Raw genomic sequence first — 6,000 nt, 5'->3', positions numbered from 1 at the left:
CCTGGATATGTTCTTCTTGGGTCGATGCATGATGGATTTGCCCAGCTCTTTCAGACACTTGATTCGCATTTTGAAAGGCTTGCTTCCCCAAAGGCAAATTATTTGAACCGCTCTCAGTATCCGTCAGCTGAATTGGGCCCTTCAATGCTTTATCAGCCCAACTGGCCTTACTGAATTGGACCCTTTGAGCGCTGTTTCCTTATTATTAATCTGGGCCTGAGCAGGATTCTTCAATGCTTTATCAGCCCAACTGGCCTTACTGAATTGGACCCTTTGAGCGCTGTTTCCTTATTATTAATCTGAGCCTGAGTAGGATTGAAATCTTGGAGCGTGGGTTCTGTCATCACGCTATTGATTTTCTGTTGAAAATAATTTCCTAAATTCGAATTAGAAGTGGGCACACTTATTGGCCTAGCATTTAAGCCAATAGACAACCCATTTCCAGCTTTCAAGGACCCACGTTGATCTTTTCCAACCGTGGCCTGGCTCGCAGCTCTTAGAAAAAAATATGTCCATCATTTTTCAGCCCATAATTATGGGAATTATCCCTACTAACCACATCTTTAATCTTTAAAAATTCCTTCTTTTTAAAGATGACCCCGGAAAATCTGCACCCATCTCCCCATTTTCAATGCTCTCTGATTGTACCGAAGATAGGGCATTAAATCGAGATCCTTCTCCATTTTTGCCCTGAAATTTTGCAGCCAAAGAAGCATTAGAGCCTTGATTTCACCGTGATTTTCTCTCGACGAGCATCCATGGTCCAAAGTATTCTGACGCCTCCGGAGCGACCGCCGTTGAACCCTCTTTATTCTCGCCATGACCCTTTTCCAGTTCATTGGAAGGACAGAGGTCACACACATAGCCATACCTGTCACACGAGAAATATACAGCAAGTAAAAATTCATATTCAATTCTCTATTGCTTACTGTTCATCGGGATTTGAGAAATTAAGGGTCTGTCAAAATGACCATTCGGGCGAACCGTCCCCTCGATCCACTATTTGTTTTAAAGTCGAGCTTCACAACTTTTCCCATTAGGCCTCTATGTCCTCCAGTAATCGTTGTTTATAAAGGACTCCTGGTAGACCAGGCAGTCTAATCCAAGCCAAAACAGTACTAGGAAATGGTTGATCGGGATTAAATTCTAGTGTCCATGGTTGAACCGTGAGGTATTGGCAGAAAACCACCCATGGACCCTAAGTTAGAACTTATTCGTAGTTCTCCCTGTATTGAAATTTAACCAAGTATCTGTTTTCAACACCCATAAGCTGAAACGAAAGTGATGGTTTCCATAGATTGAGTATTCTGTTATGAAGGGTGCTATATGCGCCAGGTTCCTTCCTAGTAATTTCACAACTGCTATAGTTGCCATACCCTTTACCAATAGTTGCTTTATCCTTTCAGAAAATTTTATCGTTGGTATACCGTTCACCGTAGTCTTCATGATATCTCACTCCTGGGAATTCAATTCTACTTCGTCAGTAGAGGCAGGCAAAGTTTCCCCCAACATCTTACCCTTCCAGGATGGTACAGGTGTAGGGATTAGATGCACTACCATCTCACAGCTTGTATCCGTATTGACATCCTTAGATCGCATCTTTTTGGTGTTTCGATTTTCATTCGAGATAAGATCACCATCGTCACCGACCAAGTTTTTCGACATAGTTTGCAAGAAGATAAAACAAAACAATATTAGGTATATCTAATACTTAAGATTTTATTTTAGCATAGTAAATTATGATTTTAAGATAATTTATATTCATTTATGTGAGAATATCTATTTTTCCACCATTGAAGAAATTATATATCTTTTATAATTTTCAACTACAACTATTTATTCTAAAATCAAGTAAAAATAATATTTTGAAAATATTTTTATATGTCTGTAACTAGTAATATGCAAAATATTATTAGAAATATAATATATTAATAAAATATTATTTTTTATTAAATTATATTTTAAATTGAGTTTTAACTTTTTATTTGGGGCAATTTACTAAAAAAAGCCCTTTTTTTTGTTAATTACGGAAATGGTCTGACTTTTTTATTATTTACGGGAAAGGATCATTTTTTTCGAAAGCACGTCCATGTCAGCGCGAAGTCAGTGTCCATGGCAGTAAAACGCGTCCCTGGGAGAGCGTTTTGTCCATGTCAGCACAAAACGCTTCCTTGAGGGCGCGCTTTGTGTTAACGTGGACAAAACGCTACCCCAGGGACGCGTTTTGCCCCGCTGCAACCGTCATGTGACCGTTTGAACCCCAACGGTCAAAAAAAATATAAAAGGCCCCTCCCTCCTTTTATTTTTTCACACAATAGTCCTCTCACAACAATTCTCTCTAAATTCTTTTCAAATTTCTCTCAATTTTTGTCAAAGTTGTTTCTACTTTTTGCAAAAAAGCTGTGTTTAATTTTTTTTTGAATTAGTTTTATTTTTTAAATTACAAAAATATTCGATCGTGTTAGCAATGGTCGGTTCCTTAATTCGTCTCGATAATAAACACATCTCCGTCAAGCAAATGATAATGGTAAGTAATCAACTTAATTAATTTTTTAATAGTATTTTTTTTCATTTATGCAATTTTAATTAAATATTTATTGTATAATTTTTTATAACAGTATGTTAGATCGGGTGTTGCAATGCTATATTCGTAATATGTCTAGTCCTCTATCGTCGTTGATAGAGAATTACCTGCGGGAAGCGGGTTTTTGGCACGTGGCCACGATAGGCCGAGGGTGTAAGTTGGACCTAAAATTAATCAGTGCAATGATAGAGAGGTGGAGACCCGAGATGCACGCTTTCCATCTTCCATGCGGAGAGTGTACTATCACTCTAGAAGACGTGCAATTGCAATTGAGATTGCCGGTGGATGGGTACGCAGTCACCGGGTCCGCATCATCTACTGATTGGGAAGCCGTATGCTACGAGCTTTTGGGTGTTATACCGGATACTATTAACGGAGGTCAGATCGAGATGGGCTGGTTACGAGACACATTCCTAGAGCCGGATAATGATTCGACTGAACTCAGAAGAATACGATATGCTCGAGCATACATTCTTGAGTTGATTAGAGGTTATCTGATGCCGGACTTGTCATGAAACCGCGTACATCTGAGATAGCTGCTGAAACTCGTTGATTTTAGAGCAACGGGTGAATTAAGTTGGGGGTCTGCCGTGTTAACAACATTGTACCGGGAGATGTGCGGGGCAACGCGACAGAATAAAGCCAAAATCGGAGGATGTCTATCACTACTGTAATCATGGGTACGGTTTCGCTTTCCATTTTTACGTCCTCGATTGACCACCCATATTCATTCCCACTAATAACGAGGTAAATTTTATATTAGATTTTACATTTATTACGTAGATTTAAAATATATTTTTATGCTAAAAAATTATTTAATTAGGTGGAACCATTCGGCGAGTTATATTGGAATACTCACATCTCTTGAAGATATACGGCTTCTATTAGACCAACGGTTAGAAGCACAAGTAAGTATTAAATAATATATATATACATAATAAAATAGCCGTTTCGTATTTAGTATTTAGTATTTATTATTTAGTATTACCTATATAACTAATATTATTATCATGTTCATATAGTTTCAATAGACACCATACAAGGATCCGGCAATTTGGGCAGTAATTCCGAATGAATTTTTTTAAAATCCGAACATGTGGCATGTGAAGGTCCCATTGGTAAACTATGCTATCGTGGAGATGCACTAGTCAGATAGAGTATTGTGACAATTTGGATTCTGACAACTGATTCCCGTGGAACCTGAGGTGCTCGATGATGAGCACAAAGTCGACTTATGGCTATTGAATACGGATTGGCCGAGACACTGGTTAGAATATATTGAAATGTGGGAAAATCGGTATGATTATATACCTACTCGGGAACCAATCATCGTTCCTGATTTAGCATGCGTGTCGGAATACATGCCATGGTTTAGGATCCATGGCAAGCCATTTTTACTGTCAGAAGAGGAGAGGCGACGACAAATTCGTGTGTAAAGGGAACAACGGAGCCCTTTAAATCCAAGAAGAAGGGATGATGACGTGGGCCCATCAGCAGCGCCCACACAATCACCAGGCCTATCAACAGTGCCCACATAGCCACTTAGGCTAACACTTCAACTGACGACACCCATATCATAGCCTTTTCAGATAATGTCAGGTGCTATCCTAGCCCTTATATGTATCCTAACCCTTTTATGTTTCCTTTTCCTAGTCTTATGGCAGGTTGGAATGCATGGCCCGGTTCATCTCTGTTCCCAATTACTCCAAGTCAACCGCCGATCAATAGGCCACTGTCGCATGAGGGATTGCACGAGGCTCCGTCGGAGAGCTCTTCTTTTTACCATTCTCCATCACCTTATGGGATTCAAACACCTTCACCATGAGTGATACAAACACCTCCGCACTCATTATTTTGTCAAGGTGGGTCATCCTTCCAACACCCACAACTAAATCCCCAGCCGGAGCAACCACAATCCCCACCGGAGCAACCACAACCCTCGCCGGAAGCTGAACCAAAGAGGAATCCAACGCGTAACCGTCGACGAACCCCATGTGACACTGATTTCGACCGACACCAACATTGATTTTTTTAATATATTTGTAGAAACTTTTTTTATATAGTTTCATATAATAAAATAAAAATTATTTTTAATATTGTAATTGTATTTTACTTTTTTTAATTTTAATACAATAAATGTTCTTTTAAATTAGCCAATAATTTTTATTAAAATAAATGTTATTTTGACTACGGTAATATTTTTAATATTTTTATATTTTTAATAAAATATAAATAATGCAACATAATTTTATTACAATAACTATCAACTATTTCGATTTGGACATGATCGAGTTATATGGCCTGGGTTCCTACACCATCCGCACAACCTCTGTTGGTTTGTTCTTTCTTAGATATCCATATTGTTATATATTCTAGTCGAGTAAGGTTGACCTTTTGGTTTGCGGCGCAATTCTCTATCCGGTAACAGCTTGGACGGAGCAAGCGATACAGACGGCCACTTACGTTCATCTGGGATTGGTGGGAATACATGTTTCCACACGTTGTACATGTATTCTATCTTGTACACTTGGTCGATATACGTCATGGGATCCAGACGGAGATTCTGACAAGCTGTAATTACATGAGCGCATGGATAACGTAGTGCGTCAAACACCCCACAGTCGCATGTCCTATTTCTCAAGTGTACACGATATTGCCCGCCAATAATACCTTGGTTCAGTTTGTCAAACTCTGTCACACGAAACATAGGTTGTAACGATCGTGACAGACTATGTGCATAGTGTTGGCTCGTGCCTTCGCCTTGTTAATCTCTCGTAATACCTTTGCGCATCATACATGGCCTCCCTGCATTTGGCCTTTATAACTCGCTGCTCGCTTTAGAAATAGTGCCGCTAAATAAAAATATGTCTCTCCAACAACAGTTGTTATGGAAAATGACGCATTCCTTTTAGAATAGAATTTATGCATTCAGCCAGGTTTGAGGTCATATGACCATATCGTAGGCCGTCGTCATATGCTTGTGTCCACTGTTCGAAAGGTATGTTACAAAGGTAGTCTGCGCCTTCTTTGTTAACTGAACCCAAAACCGCTAACATCTAATAAAAACGGTCCTTACTTATCTCATACCCTGCCAATATAAGTTGATAACAAAAATTACATACCACTCTTCCATTCAAAATAAATTGAATATTACAAACGAAATTATAGTAATAGAGATTAAATACCCACGTTGGTCACTTGTCTTCGTTCAGTTGTTGATCGATATTGCCCGTAGTAGTTGGACGCAACATGCCTTAGGTAATACTGATGGTGTATGCGATGCCATTGGCTTCCTTGTCACTCAATTGCAACTAGTATTCCAGTACCCCGATCCGATATAACGCATATATCAGGTTGGGGGCAGACATGCCTCCTTAACCTAGAAAGAAAGAAATCTCAGTCATCAGCTGACTTCT

The 6,000-nt window shown here is 39.1% G+C and overlaps 1 long non-coding RNA gene across 1 annotated transcript; it reads left to right on the top strand.

Moving 5' to 3' along the window:
• The first annotated feature begins 506 nt into the window (after positions 1-506).
• LOC107950989 (uncharacterized) lies at positions 507-4,463 on the top strand. Its single transcript, XR_001698283.2, has 4 exons — positions 507-2,527; positions 2,619-3,331; positions 3,408-3,492; positions 3,607-4,463. It is a non-coding gene; the product is annotated as an uncharacterized lncRNA (long non-coding RNA).
• Positions 4,464-6,000: the final 1,537 nt, after the last annotated feature.

This window comes from Gossypium hirsutum, chromosome A02 (assembly GCF_007990345.1).
Source record: "Gossypium hirsutum isolate 1008001.06 chromosome A02, Gossypium_hirsutum_v2.1, whole genome shotgun sequence".
In the NCBI taxonomy this organism is placed as follows: Eukaryota; Viridiplantae; Streptophyta; class Magnoliopsida; order Malvales; family Malvaceae; genus Gossypium; species Gossypium hirsutum.
The sequence above is the reverse complement of the archived record's forward strand: the minus strand, read 5'-3'. Positions and strand labels throughout refer to the sequence as shown.